This window comes from Rattus norvegicus, chromosome X, assembly GCF_021556685.1.
Source record: "Rattus norvegicus strain SHRSP/BbbUtx chromosome X, alternate assembly SHRSP_T2T, whole genome shotgun sequence".
In the NCBI taxonomy this organism is placed as follows: Eukaryota; Metazoa; Chordata; class Mammalia; order Rodentia; family Muridae; genus Rattus; species Rattus norvegicus.
The window spans coordinates 125,139,886-125,155,861 of record NC_141554.1 but is presented as its reverse complement, the minus strand read 5'-3'; the positions used below and the strand labels follow the sequence as shown (position 1 = coordinate 125,155,861).

Below are 15,976 nucleotides of genomic sequence, written 5' to 3'. Positions count from 1 at the left end.
CACCCCCCTCACTTCCTATCCTGGTAATACACACCACCCCCAAATAAGGCAAGAAAAACACCTGCCCCTCTTAAATCAGAGTAGCAGCTGTGAGTAGGGTTTGTTAACAGGATCTAGATAGAACATGTTCTCACCATATAGGCAGCTGACAAACACCACAGTTGCAAAATTTGGCTTTCATGAGAACTGTGTGCATATTGATAGCTCAAAAGAAATGATAGCAAGTTCTCATTGAAATTTTCCTATTCCAAATCAAATAGAATATCCATCCCCCAGTTCCATAAATTTCTCTGACAATATTTACATATTGAGCAATTTTATCCCACATTCAATAGCATGCTCAATTGTGTTTTGGTGACACTGTGAAACCCTGTATTCCAAAAACAACCAAAAAAAGCACACTTATTAGTAGCATTAAGTACATTGACTCCATTGAGCAACTATGACCACCAGGCATTGCATCTCCCCAACTCTATACCTTCCCAGAGTGAAACTTCACGTTCACTAAACATAATCTCTCAGTATTCTATCCTCTAACCCCCAGGCAACACTACTCTACCTATATGAATTTGAACGCTACACACACACACACACACACACACACACACACACACACACAAACATGTAATTTATCCTTTATTTATCCTATTAGCACAATGTATACAAGGTTCAGTTATAATGTAACGTAACAGAAATAATGTTGTAAGCCTGGACTGCAACAAATATAGATGTGGAAGAATGATTGTCAGGAGCTATAACGGGACAAGCTAATAACAAGCAGGTGATCATCCTGAGATGGCCAGCCTCAGATTATTATATAATCTGCGACCGTTCACCCTTATTAAGCAAGGCTATAAGGGATTCATTTTAGGAAAGATTCCTGCTATTAAAATGTTTTCCTGTTGTTATTATTAAATATATATAACAATCATTAAGTAATAGCACACCCCCTTTGGAGCAGGTCTATGCACATCTACAAAGATGTACTGTCTCATAGTGATGCTATATAGACAAATAGATGACTTCTTATGTCTTATTATGATCCTATAAGTATTCCTAAAATTATATCAGTGATTATTAAGCTCTTTTATAGTGGGACTGCTACTAGGTCCTTTTCTGATAGTCAAAACTGCAGTGAGAACTCTGCCAGTCTCCCAAGTGTCACCAGTTAATGGCCCTTAGATGGTAACCAGACTTTCTCCTATTCAGAGCACATTCTAAGAGGCTGTAAAACAATTAACCAAAGGTCATAAAAAGGGAACTAATGATTTGTTATAGGTGCTAGGACAGAGGATAAAATATTGACTGGATTTATCTATATAAAATTTCACTAATAACTTAGTTATGATTTTAACCCTTCAGTGAACCTGTGGAGCTGAGACAGGTGATGGATGTTTAGCCAAATAATTACTCCTAATGGATATGCAGGTAAACATTCTCTGTTGTGAACTTTTATTTCAATTTATGATTTTATTTTTTGTGTGAACTTGTGATGAACTTTGTAACATGTGATCATGTATTCTGAAAGATATTTAAGTGCTGAGTATAAGAGAAGAGTTGTGACTGAGCTAAGAAGAAGTGAGCTAAGAAGATCTGAACTGAGAAGAACCGAGCTGAGAAAGGAACTGAGCAGAGTTTTTAGACAGAACACTTTTTTAGACAGAACTGAACTCAAGAAGAATTTAGAAGTATAGGCATAGCATTAGGAGAAAAGGCATTGAGAGTAAGAGCATTATTGGGACATAAGGGCAGGAAGAGAGCAAGATTAGAAGGAGAATGCAGAGTGGAATAACTTAGAGACTCTCTGTAACATAAAATACTGAGGGCAATGTGCAGAATGCAGGAGGAAAGAGGAAAAAAGAAGCTACAGAGAGCAGAAGGAGCAGGCTTCTCCTTACCATGGAACAGAACAGGTCATTTCTTAATAGCAAGGCAGGCATAGTTTTTTTTTTTTTTTTTTGGTTCTTTTTTTCGGAGCTGGGGACCGAACCCAGGGCCTTGCGCTTCCTAGGCAAGCGCTCTACCACTGAGCTAAATCCCCAACCCCCAGGCATAGTTTTATTAAACAAAGCTTTTTTTTTCTTACAAACTTGGGTTTGATTCATTTAGCATTAAAAGGGTAGAAGCTTTTTCTTTCTCTATGGAAAAAGATTGGAGCTCATTTTTTCATCCAGAATAGAGTGAGTTCTTTCTGCACTGGTGCTTGGTCTTTTGCTCCATATGCAAATGTAAGTATGGATGTGTGTAAGTATATAATTGTGAGAATTATGCATGTGTGTGTAAGAATGTAATTGTGTGCTCGCTTCGGCAGCACATATACTAAAAAAAGAATGTAATTGTGAGAATGCATGGAAGTTCAACCCAACTTGTTTGAGTGGGAATGTATAAATGCACATTCAAGAATCAGTATATGAACTTATTTAAGATTATGCATATTTGGGGGCTGGAGAGTTGGCTCAGTGGTTAAGAGCACTGACTGCTCTTCCAGAGGTCCCGAGTTCAAATCCTAGCAGCCACATGGTGGCTCATAGCCATCTGCAATGAGATCTGATGCCCTCTTCTGGTTTCAGCTACAGTGTACTTATATATAGTAAATAAATGAATGAATAAATCTTTTAAAAAAAGATTATGCATATTTGCCTATGTAAAAGTTTTTCCTTCTGCAAGAGCTAGCTATTCACTTCTCTTGGTTCAGTAGGAGTTTATTGCTCCAAACTTCCCCCTAGCCTGACAAGCAAGAACCATAGAGACAAAAGGGAAAAGACTCTAGCAATGAATCCTTTATCTCCTGCTGTTTTAGAATAAAGTGCTAAATGCCAGAGACTGCAGTTTCTGGCCTCAGAGGAACACAGAAGGCGGTCGGTTACAGTAGCAGAGCCTAGTGACTTAGACATAGATAAGTAAATCAGCTACAGTAACATAGTAACTTAGACTTAGATAAATAAACTTATTATTATACAGCAACCCTAAATATCTCGTGAGACAAAGTCTTACCCTCCACCGATGCTCTTCCCCCTCCACTGCCTCAAGAAGAACCAACAAGAAAGAACCCCCCCCCCGGCTGGGGCTACCCCAACCCACCACCACCCCATCACCACCCCAGCACATGACAATTCAGAAGATGTGGCCAGCCTGGAGTATATGTAGCAAGACCCCTGTCTCAAGAAACCAAAAAGAAATGCTTTATTTTATTTCAGAAGCTTTTGTTTTCGTTTGCAGTATCAAAAACTGAAGATAGAACCCAGGATTTCATTATTTTTCTAAGTATCAATAATGAATATCCCATATATGTATTGCACTATAAGTAATTTACATAAAAACGTAATACACATCATAAATAATAAATAGTTCATTCTGTATGATTATGTTTCACTTTTCAGCAACTCATTTATTAAAAGGCACATGGGTACATTCGTTGTCAGCTACTATGACCAATGCTGTCGTGAATGTGGTTTACAAGGATCTGTGTAGGTTCTGCTCTTAATTCATTTGAGTGTTTACCCATAAATGAAACGGACAGATTGGACTGCAAATCTATAGGTTGTTGGGGCTTTTGTTCATGTTTCTTACAGGAGCGAAGGCATTTTTTTAAAGTCACAGGTAATACATAAAGATCTATTTTCTGCGCACCCTATCCTGTCCTTCCCCGCAATAGCTATTTTGTGTAACAGCCTCTGTGACTGTTGAAGGATAGTGTTTCATTTTGGTGTTAATACTAAAATTTCAGCAAAGAAGTAGATTTGGGCATTCTAGTTTCAAATACTAATTCTCCTCTTTGGTTATCTCTATTGTTACCTAAGAACTTCCTGTCACCTGCATCGTGTTTTGAAAAAGAATAGGAAATGGTCATGGAGGAGCATGTATTTTCTAACTTCCCAGATTCAAATCACGTATTTTCTAACTTCCCAGATTCAAATCACTGTTCTATATGTCTGTACATTTATCTGATTGCTGTGACAAAGCAAAGCTTCCTCCATTTTGTCTCAGCTGGCTCCATTGCTGGTTTAAACTGAAACTGACACCTTTCCCCATTTTCTACCACTGACTCCCTGGAGAAGTACCACACCCTGTTCTAGAAAGTCCGGGTCAAAATGCCCCAGTCAACTGAAAGCTCTTTGCTTTAAACTGCTTGCTTGCTTTACTTCTCCCTGCAGCTGCCAGTCAGGTTGTAGTTTTTCCTGGATACCTTGCCACGCTTAGTGCCCTCAGCTTCTCATATGTGTTTGGACAAACTTATAAAGCTTATAAACTGCTGCCTCATTGTTTCCTCTTATTTACGACTTAGACACTTTGGGAGAGAATGGGCCAGAACCCTGGGGCAAGTCCTTTCTTCCAAACTAGCTGAGCTTTGAGAAACTTGATCTTCCAGTTCTGTGTAGCTCGAGGCACGAAGGCATTCCACCCTAAGTGCGCATGTGCACACCATAAATGCACGCATGCGCACCTGGGCTTTTCTCCACACTCTCGGAGGCTCTCGCGAGATTTCACCCTTAGTTTCGATCCTATGCCCCTCCTCCACAAGACGCATGTTTTTCCTCCCAACAGCCACTCCCATAAGCATGTTACTCAATCCCCACAATATCGTGCCATTTGCAATCTGCCCAATCCCCAGCATCACAGATATGCACATTCTAGCCCTCCAATCCCTAGAACTGTAAGAATGTGCCTCCCAGCCTATCCGATCCCCAGGGACATAAGACCCTAGACGTCCAAACTGCAGCAACAAATGCATCACAGCCCATCCAATCACAAACCTGATATGCCTCCAAATCTATCCAATCACATGCCTGCTTCTTGTTCAATCCCCACTTCATGCCCACCACTGTGCCTGTTATAGCCGTCCAACCCCCAAGGACAGGATCCCCTAGACAGTTCAATCTGCAGCGTCAAACCATCACAGCCCATCCAATCACAAACCTTATGCACATCCTAGCTTGTCCAATTGCCAGTGTAGTGCTTGCCTGCAATGTATCCAATCCCCATCGTCCTGCACGTCACAGCTAGCTGTCCAATCATCAGCCTTGTGAACGTCATAGTAGGTTCAATCTCCCTTGGCCCCTCAAAGCTTGGAGCAAAACAGTTGGCGGCAGCGCAGCGCGAGGACAGTCCAGTCGCCATCTCGCAGAGCAGACCGCCTGAGAGAGTTCCAAGCGCCTAAAGTTTCAAGAAGACCTTCGAAATGGATCAAGCCCGCAAGTTCGAGAACCAGGACACCCGCTATCAGAGCCTGGGAACTGATGCTTCCTTGGAAGGAGCTAAAGGTTGGTACTTGGGCTGCAATAGAGAAATTGGCGGCCATCGCTGCCCAAAGAAACCTCTAGGGGAATTCGGAGGGTATACCTCTCCCCCCCAAAAACGAACTTTGTAAGGTACACATGTGGCTAGGATGGTAGAGACACCTCCGATGCTACCACAGGCTTTGCGAGGTACACGGGTGGCTTAGATAGAGAGCCGCCTCCGATGCTACTACAAGCTTTGTGTAGTACACATGTGGCTAGGATAGTAGAGACGCCTCCGATGCTACTACAGGCTTTGTGTGGTACACATGTGGCTAGAATAGTAGAGACGCCGCAGATGCTACTCTAACATGCTTTGTAAGATACACATGTGGCTAGGATAGAGAGACGCCGCAGATGCTACTCTTTGGTGGCAGCCTTTGGGTGTCGGGTTAGAATGCCTTCTATCTGCCTCGTGGTATCTTCATCTCCTTCTATCCTCTTTTTCAAAAGTGAAGCCACTTATGATCAATGTTGGGGGAGGTGGTGATAGTGGTGACCAAATTTGGCCTAAATCTGATTTGGGAAGAGCAGCAGAAGGCAATACTTTTGGTTTTCTCGGTACAGGAATGCCCGGAGCCAAGAATGATGCGGGAATCAAAGGCCACGGTGACCAGAACCAGCCAGCCCTGCAAGCTGCAGGCAGGATCCAGCATTTGCCGGGTGATTCTGATATCAGCATGATCTGCAATGCCTTCAGCGGGCTGCAGCTTCAAGAGCTGGATCGAGTCTTCCAACGCACTCAGTTCCCCAACGTGTTTATGAGGTAAACCTCTTGCTCTAGGGAGCTCGAAGTCTTTTCTGGGGGGACCCCTTGGGCTTCTCCAAGCTTCCTTCCCTTCCCCCCATAGTCAGAGGCTGTAGGGGGCCCATTTGGTGGGTTCTATCACCTTTGCTAAGCTTAGGGTCCCCAACTCTTAGGATCCTAGCACTGGAGAGGCAGAGACAGGAGGCTCACCACCAGTTGACTATATTTCACTTTACCTATTATAAAATCTTGAACATTTGTTGTTTTATTTCCCTCAGAAAGGAACCTGGAGTACCAGCAACTGCTGAATCCCAAGCTCAGTCCGTTGAGCGCAGTGGACCAGAAGAAATGTCCAAGAAGCCATTCTAAAACATGCAAGAAGACATTTCACTTTTCCCCTTGTTATTTGGCTACTGGCCCAATGTTTGTGAAATTTAATAAAATTTTTGAGGAATTGGAAATCTAATAACTTAGCGTCGCATTTCATTCCCTACCCGATATTTGCAAAGTGAATATTAAAATTGGCATTTGGGGATAATAAACAAAATTGAGGGGCTGGGGATTTAGCTCAGTGGTAGAGCGCTTACCTAGGAAGCGCAAGGCCCGGGGTTCGGTCCCCAGCTCCGAAAAAAAGAACCAAAAAAAAAAAATAATAAACAAAATTGAGTAAACATCAAATGGGAATCTCACCAAAAGAACTGTAAGCTACTAATAGAAAAAAAGAAAAGGAATCAACCTGCACCTCCTGTTTGCTGTGTAAGATTAAGTAAAATGTGGGGTTGGGGATTTAGCTCAGCGGTAGAGTGCTGGCCTAGCAAGCGCAAGGCCCTGAGTTCCGTCCCCAGCTCCGGGGGGGGGGGGGGGGGGGGGGTTAAGTAAAATGTAACTGTGTAGCAGTGGTGTAGGTGTTTAAGGAATACTTCTGGGTGGGATTGAGTTCAGTACCCATTCTAAATTGGGAAGTTTGCAAATTTGTTCCCCGGGACTTAACATTACGGTTCCAATAATCATTTTAAAGACCTGTTTGGAGAGATGACTCAGCAGTCAAGAGGATCCAGATTCAATTCCCAGAACCCGCACGGTGGCTTCCAATGTCCTTTAACTCTAGTTTCAGGAGATCTGACACTTTTCCTGTTTCCCTGTGTGACAGGCAAAACATCCATATGTTCATTTTTTAAATTAAAACACACAGACTTAGCGAATTGAACAAACTTACGTTGTGGCATTGAGATAAAAGTTCAATTTACCCAAGCACACTATATAAGCAATTAAATACATATTTAAATACATATTTAGTTCTGGTGGAGATATCTCAACAGTCAAAGTGTCTGACTGTCCTATTTTTAGCCTGTAGTAATGTAGTATGAAAAGTCCTAACCCTAGATTTTAATTTTTCTAAACTAGTTATGTCATCTTAAGACGCTGCTGAAGTACATGGTGTGGTTGTTGGTAAAACTTTAACAGCTTGGACATTTCTCTAAAATTGAAACAAAGAATCTAGGAGCCAGGGCAGGTGGCTCAGAGGATATAAGTGCTTGCCCCAAAAGTGTGAAACTCTGCGCTCAATTCCAGGGTAAAAGGAGAGACAAAACTCCAAGAAAGTTGTCTTCTAACCTTCACTGGATGCGCTCAGAATACATGTAATCATAAAAAACAAACCCTCAGGATTAGAGAAATGGCCCAGTACTTATGAGCAAGCTATAGTGCTATTTCAGAGGACTCTGGTTCCCAGTACTAAGGTAAGGAGTACCTTACCTTACTCTCTGGAAAATCTGATGCCTTTGACCTCCAAGGGCTTCTGCTCTGCTATGCATACACACCCTCCCACATATGCACACATCTAGAATAAAGGGTAACAGTAAGTTCAATGACTCAACTTACTTTGAATATACTTTGAAGATAGGGCACAATTTTGAGCTCTGAATATTTTCCCCAGACATTTCTAGTATTAAAGACTTTTTCTGGTTATATTTTGGGCTTTTTTCCCCCTCTGTTTTGGTTGAGACAGGCTTGTTGAGACTGGCTTCTTATATATTCACTAGGTATCCAGACTGGACTAAGAATACACGGCAATCAATACTCCTATCTGAGGTTCCCAGGTGCTCAGACTTATTGCCGTATCTGTACTGTAGCACTGTGTAGTGTTTTTATTAGGTTTCTCTTATAGTGCGTGTTGTGTGCAATTACGGGGAGAAACTGCTGAGCTGGTGGTTTGTTTTTAGTGAATTTTGGCCCAGTTTGCTTAGATAGCTTAGATACTCCTAAGCTGAGGTTAGAGTGAAGACTCGGAAGTTACAGTGCTTGATCCTCTTGTAGAGGATCTGAGTTCAATTCCCAGCTTCAAACAGCTCACAAACACCTGTAATTCCAGCTCCAAGAGAAAAAAAAATTATGCCAATCAGAGGTGCCGAAGTAGCTCTGAGATCAGTCTTCTTTTTAGATTGCTGTCAACACTCAACTACTAAAGGGGCTAAGGCTAGAGTCAAGGTCTAAACATCTTGTGGTTAACAATCTTGAACCTAAAAATAAGGTCCTGCTGCCTTCTAGATTTTTCTTTTTTGACACAGTAACTTAGTTTGAAACTCCGTTTGCAGTGGAACTAGTTTTTAAACATTACAGTACATGCTCAACATTTTCATCTTTCATAGAACATTATAAAAATTATTATAAAATGTAAATTGATGTCTATATGCAGGTGAGGGCCGGCACAAGTTAGATCAAGGCCCATGATTGGACAGTAAAAAGTAAGGCGGGGACAGAGTTTTGGTAAGGCAGGAGAGAAGAGGAAAGAAGAAGAATCAAGATGGAGACCGAGAAGGACGACCCAGATCTGGGTGGTCTTAAATGTCCATAGGTAGTTATAAATATTTCTTTTTTTAAAAGATTTATTCATTTATTATATGTACACTGTAGCTGTCTTCAGAAACACCGGAAGAAGGCATAGGATCTCTTTACAGACGGTTGTGAGCCACCATGTGGTTGCTGGGAATTGAACTCAGGACCTCTGGAAGGGCAGTCGGCACTCTTAACGGCTGAGCCATCTCTCCAGCCCTATAAATATTTCTTAAGGGATCGATTTCTATGGGTCAATTTATCTAGATGGGCGGTTTATATCTTTATCAATTGGTTGTGAGTTTATTGTGTGGACGTATTATGGATTGAGAATTTAACATATAAATCTGATTGCTAAATTACAGCTTATTGAGTCTTGATTTTAATGGGTTGCTGGGAGTTTATATTATAATTACTAGGGGACCGTTGCTGGAAGTGTGGACGGAGTCCGCGACAGGCAGCCGCGATAAGCCAGCCGTTCTTGGACCTCTAGTGTCCTGATTTTACTGGGTAGCTAGGACCAGTGAGTTCCTGGCTAGCAGAGAAACAGCTAGGAGAGGGCGCGCCCTAGTGGGAGCAAAGAGACCACCAGGAAGGGCTAGAGGATAGCTAGAGGTGACGTGGCACTGGAATCGGCCGCCTCTGAGATGAAGGTGTTCCGGAAGATGCCACGTGGCCCTAAGGTGCCGGCTATAGGGCGGGGACGGGATAAAAGATACCATTTATTTAATAATTACCGCAACAAAAAAAAACTGGACTAGAAGTAATTTAAAATATTCAAGATACATTAGCTTCGTGACATAGACTCCAAATTGCCATTAGGTATGCTTTGTTTTGGAGATCTGAATGGCTTTTGGATTGGCCTAGACTGGAGGAACAGAAAATGAAGAAAGGAAGACAAAAGGAGGCTAAGATCGGGTAGGCTCTGTGCTCTGATGGAGATGCACCAACAGGATCAAGGAAACTAAAACTTCTTAATTGTGTACAGGACCAAGGAGGAAGTGAGTTAACTAATCTCAGTAGAGGATCTCTGTAGGAGAGCAGTCTCCAGCTGCAGTCATCCAGGACACAGGGGTTTTAGCTAAAGGTCAATGTTCGTAAAGATCACACATAGACTAGGGAAGGTAATCCCATGGTTCTGAAGCTTTGGGGTCCTTGATATGGCCATGCTTATGCCGATAAACATTCATACAGGGCTATACTAGATCACCAGACTTTGCATTCTAGGATATAAAACCAACTGCCCTTCATGGACTGTTAAGCCAACACCCAAGAAAGTCATAGTATCCTGTGATTTAATAGTCTACTTGGAAAAAAGAAAAAAATAATCCAGGCATGATGGCATGTGCCTTTAATTCTAGTACATGGGAGGCAAAGGCAGGTAGATCTATGTGAGTTAAGGCCACCTTGCTCTACTGAGTAAGTTCCAGGCCTACCAAGGCTATATAGTGAGACCCTATCTCAAAAGAAAAAAATGGAATGATCTTGCATCTTTTAAAAAGGCATTTATGAACTAATTATGGTTTCATACACCTTAATCCCAGGACTCAGAAGGCAGAGGCAGATTTATCTTTCCACGAGTTTGAGGCCAGCCTAGACAGCAAATTCCAGCCGAGCCACGTGTTGATATTTAATTTACACACACTCACACACACACTGGTGCCCTCTGCTGGCCTCCTCTGATAACAGGCATGCAAGTGGTGCGTGGTCATACAGTCATACATACAGTCAGAATACTCATGTACTTTAAAACAAATAAGTAACATTAAAGAACGCTTTAAATTTTTTTATAAAATTACTGGAGCTTGTGAAAGTAAGTAGTCTCTTGACAAAAATGAATACAGGACAAAATACAATGGTGAGATCAGACAATTAATAAAGAAATGGGGATGGCAAAGAAATCGGAGAAAGTAGGTTTGAAAGAAAAAAATAAAACAAATGTATCAAGAATGTTTATTTTTTAAAGTACCCTAGTTCTCTGCCTGCATCGCGGCTGTCAAGTTCAAAGGTCAAACCCAAGGCTAGTACCAGGCTCTCCTTGTCTTATATTTTTAGAACATAGATTGTATGAGCTGAAGAGATGGCTCAACAGGCATCAGTTTCCCTGCACTGGAGTTACAGATAGTTGTGAGCCACCATACCTGTGCTGGAAATCAAAATCTTGTTCCTATACAAGAGCACCCCAGTGCTTTTAACCACTAAGCCACAACCCCAGCCCCTCTTACCATAGTTTTTCTTAACAGAACAATTTTTATTTAAAAAACTTACATACAATAAATCTTCCCCACATTCTTTCTCCTCCTTCAATTCCTCCCATATCCCCCACCCCCTTACACATCTACTTTCATTTCTTTTTTTTAATCCTATCATATTTTTAACTGCTAACAGACACAGATCCTCCCAACATGGTCAAATATGCTAACCTAAGAGTTTGAAGACTTTCTATACACTTAGAGACCTAACGTTATCAAAGTCCTTTGTATAGAATGAGGTCCAATTCATTATTTGAGAAGAAATCCTAGCAAAGCCATTATCCTAGCAGATTTTTTGGGAATCACGAGTCTATATTGGTTAAGAAGTTGTCTTAGTTGACTTCTATTGATGTAATAAAGATCATGACCGAAAACAACTTGGGGAGGAACAGGTTGGTTTGATTTACAAATCCTGAGTCATAGTTCATTGGAGGAGGCAAGGACTGAAGCAGAAACCTTGAAGGAGTGCTTCTTACTGGCTGGCTCCCCAGGCCTTGCTTAGCCAGCTTTCTTATACCACAAAGAACCACCTGCCTCGGGATGGCATTGCCCACAGTGAGAAGGGCTCTCCCACTTCAAACATTAAGTTTACAAAATTCCCCTACAATCTTACCTACAAACCAATCTTACTGGGCCTTTTTTTTTTCAGTTAAACTATCTCTTCCCAGATGACTCTAATTTGTGTCCAGTTGGCTAAAACAAACAAACCAACAAACTTAACCAGCACAGTATTCTGGGAAGATTAGAAAAAATAAATATTTGGGGAGACTATTGTGTTTTTTTTTAAAGCATGAAGTTCAAGTTTTGAAAATGTAAATCCCCTTTGCTGTTTGTTTGTTTGTTTGTTTGTTTGTTTGTTTGTTTTCAGACAGTGTCTCATATTACCTAGGTGGCCTTGAACTCCTAGTCTTCCTGTCTCCAGTTCCAAAGTGCTGGGGTTATATTCGTGGGGCACTACATTCAACAGCTCTTGCAATCTCATAAAAAGTGTTATGCCAGGAGGCCTGGTATGACTGGGGGCTATGTCCTTAGCCTTGCACTTACCAGGCAAGTGCTCTACCACTGAGCTGATTCTGCGGCCACTTAGTCATGCAAGGTCTTCAGTCATTCTTGCTATAGCCATAAAGTAGCTTCTAGTGCAAGTACGCACAGATATAGCCTCCCTGAAGCTAGACAAAGTGGCACAAGCCTGTAATCCCAGAATTTGAGAGGTCAAGATGGGAGGCTTGCATAGTTGAGGCCTGCCTCTACTCCATAGCAAGTTCGAGGCCAACTGTGTCCAGTATGTGCAAACTGCTGATGTTATAACCTGGTGTTGTCATCTACAAATGTGTTGGTAGCTTTCTTGAGATACATGCAGTTTATGGGCTGTAAGTTGGTCACTCTTGGCACTCAATAAATAAGTAAATAAATAAATAAATAAATAAATAAATAAATAAATTTTCCCTAACCTTCATTCTGTCAACCTCCGTTTCCACAATCCAGATTCCTGCCTGTCCTTTGGGTGTCATTCACGTCCTTTCCTGGTTAGTTCCATAGTCATGATGTAGAGTAAAAGCTAATGGAAACTGAATGTCCCCATAATACACACAAGATTGGATCTGTGTTAGGTTTAAATGGCTCTTTTTCTCAGCTCTGAGCTTCCTTAGGACTCAACTTTTGTAAGCTCAGTCCCACTTGCTGCCTGTGCCAGCCTTCATGTTCCTCTTCCTCCTTGGTAACAATGTAAGAAACACAGGCTGCTCTCATTAAACTGATCAGAAAAAAAAACATTATGTCAGTCAGAGGTGCAGAAGTGAGTATGTTTTTTATCTGAAATCGAAACAGGTAGTCAGAGCTGGCATTTGTACACAGTTGACACAGTGGTAACACAAATGTCAGAATGTCTAACAAGAATGTTAGTCTTGTTATTTTTTCTTGTAACACTCTTTCTATATTACCCAAGCTGGCCTTGAACTCCTACACTCCAGAAGCCATCCTTCTGACTCAAATGGCTCAGTTTTTCTTTTATATTTTTATCACTTTTATTTGTTTATTTTACTGGTGTTTTGAGGTACTCACCAGAGAAGACTATCAGATATGGATTTAAAACAACAGAAAGTCTTTATTCTCTGGTAGGCTGCTACACTGGGTGTTTGGGATCCTGGCGTAGCACTGAGCCTCTCTCAGGATGAGTTTTTAAATGCAAAAAACATGTCTTGGATTGGTGTACTTTAGTTAAGAAGAACAGTTACCCAGAAGCAGAACTACAGAAGCCAAGCCCGAGGTCAGTCCATTTAAAGACTTTCCCAGAACTACAGACTTTGATGAATTAGGTCTCTGTTTTTATTTTGGCAGGTAGTACTGTCTATGTGCTGAGTTTTATGGTCTGAAAGAGGTCATTGTGCTAAGGCCTGGGGGCCTATGATATTCCCCACCAGTCTTAGTGAATGAGTCAAATTATGGACTCAACCTACTCTAAAGGGGTGTGGTAGGTACTAAGAACCACTAATTTGACTGACTTACTCCTTTGTTGTACACAATTGGCCATGGGATTTAAGATGAAGGACCACAACATTAATCCAATTAGGATGAGAATTAAAGGTCCAGTCAGTCCTGATAGCAGGGCAGTTAGCCAGGGGACCAAGAGAAATGGTACCAATTATCTGATTCATGTCTTTGTACCGATACCTTTCTGAGGTTTTCCCCCAAATATGGCCAGATTTTGCTTTTCAATTACTCCTGCTCGATTAACATAGAGACAACGGGTTTCTTCCAAACCCATACACAGTCCTTGTCTCGTGAGAAATAAGTCTAAGCCTCTGATGTTTTGGAACCACTTCTGAAAGAGAGCTAACTGTTGTTCTCATCCAGAATTGGAATCTTTTGGTACCTCTGGGTCCTCATCTACCTGTCTACTTCGTTCCTTAAAATTTTCAACCCCCACGATGAAGGCTGAGGCTCCTGTGACTATTGAACTGGCTATGCCGCGCCAGCCAGGAGTGGAATGAGGACAGGCATAGCTATTTTTTCTATTCTTTCTTTATTCATTTATTCTTTATTTATTTATTTCTATTTCTTTCTAGTCCAGGATCCATATTAAAATATATTCTCTCCTTTCCCCAATTATATAGATATATCTAAGCAAAAGGTGCATAAAAGGAGTTTCTCATTTCATCAAGCATCAGAAGAGGCACATTTAGTCAAACCATGCCCAGCAGGTAGTCTCACGTGTTTAGTATATATCGCTGTTGTCCAGATGAGTTAACCCAAAGGCAGAATAGCAGGTATCAGAAATAAGGGGAAATGTGTAGATTTAAAGATTTTGTATATTAGACAAGTTCCAGCCTTTTTTTTAAGTCCCTTAACATTAATTTGGGTTGCTCCTGGTCACGAGCCTTGTCGGCCAATAGACTGACAGTAGTATGGGGGGGATTAACTACCCCCACCATAACATAACCAGAAATCCTAGCTGATTCACTAAGTGGTGGACCTTGTCAAGTGTGGAAAGCAGGGATAGGAATCCTCCAGCTTCCTGAAGAGCAGGAGGTGGGGCTCTGGTTCCAGGTGTGTTGAGTGAAATAGTTTCTCTGGAAGGGAAAGTTGGTTGGAGATCTGGCCTGGATAGAAGAGTTTTGTTAGAACCCAAAGGTCTGGAGACCTAAAGGGGACACAATTTCTTCTGGATAGTAGGCCCAGGGTTTCTTTCTGTGACATTGGAGGTCTGATTCCTCAGGTTCTCCCTGTTCCCCAAAAGCCAGAATCTTTCGTAAGGAATTTCTTGAAGTTTAACGTTGTAGGCATTGGATTACATTTTCCTACTGTGCATTCCTTGAGAGGAGGGTTTCTTTCACATATATGTATTCATCCATGTGCGCAGGGAAGCCTCTGTTCCACAACCCCAAGTTTTTGCAATGAAAACTCCTCTTGTTTCTCGTAACTAGGAGATCCAACGGCAGGGAGCTGTAATCTCTATTCCTATCTCAAAAGACCAACTTTCATATCTTTCCTCTCTCCAGTACAACCACACACTTAGAGTGGGCATCGGTGTGCAAAGGTCAAGATGGAATGTAGGTCTTCGTTCATGTTAGCTATTACCTCTCTGTGCTCGTCTTCCTCAGTTTCCTAGTACAGGTCTGAGGGCAGTGAGGTTTGGAGCATGTCTCTGTATTCAAACCTATAGGGCAAAACACAAGACTCAGAAGGATGTAGAGGAGCCGAAAGCGGAAGGGTCCGGGGCCAATGAACCCTTAATGTTAATAGTTTCATTGTCTGGGACAATGTTTCTACTTTCTACCATCTCCACCCATCTTGGGATCCCAGTAACCATGTGGCACTTGACAATCGTCTGTATAACTCTACTTCCAGGAGATCCAACACCCTATTCTGGCCTCTGCAGTTATTATACGTGCATGTGGTGTACATAATACATAAGCACAAAAATAAAAATATAATGATTTCTTAATTCATTCTTTGACTTAGTTGGTATGTGTCCATATGCATGGGTCCAGGTAAATGAAGTCCATGTGATTAGAAGATATTTCAGCCACATCAGCTCAATCCTCAGACTGCGTGGGTCCCAAAATCAAACACTAATGTTCAGACTTGGTAGCAGGTACTTGGTAGAATGTACTGGTCAGCACATTCCACTGGCCCTTTAGAAAGCGTTAAAAAATCTATTTACTGGACTGGCTGGCAAGATGGCTCAATGGGTAAAAGCCCTTGCCACCAAAACTGATAGCCTAAGTTTGACCCCTGGGACCACATGCAAGGTCAGAATGAACTCCCATGGCATGTGCTCTAACCTCCATGTGAATGATGTGGTGTCCATACATCCCTGATAAATAAATTTAATAATTAAAAAAATACCTTTGCTGTGTGTGTGCATA

The 15,976-nt window shown here is 41.7% G+C and overlaps 1 non-coding gene across 1 annotated transcript; it reads left to right on the top strand.

Moving 5' to 3' along the window:
* The first annotated feature begins 5,058 nt into the window (after positions 1–5,058).
* Rhoxl (reproductive homeobox like) lies at positions 5,059–6,490 on the top strand. The gene is made up of 3 exons (NR_173353.1): positions 5,059–5,261; positions 5,844–6,042; positions 6,303–6,490. It is a non-coding gene; the product is annotated as a reproductive homeobox like (transcript).
* The last annotated feature ends 9,486 nt before the right edge of the window (positions 6,491–15,976 follow it).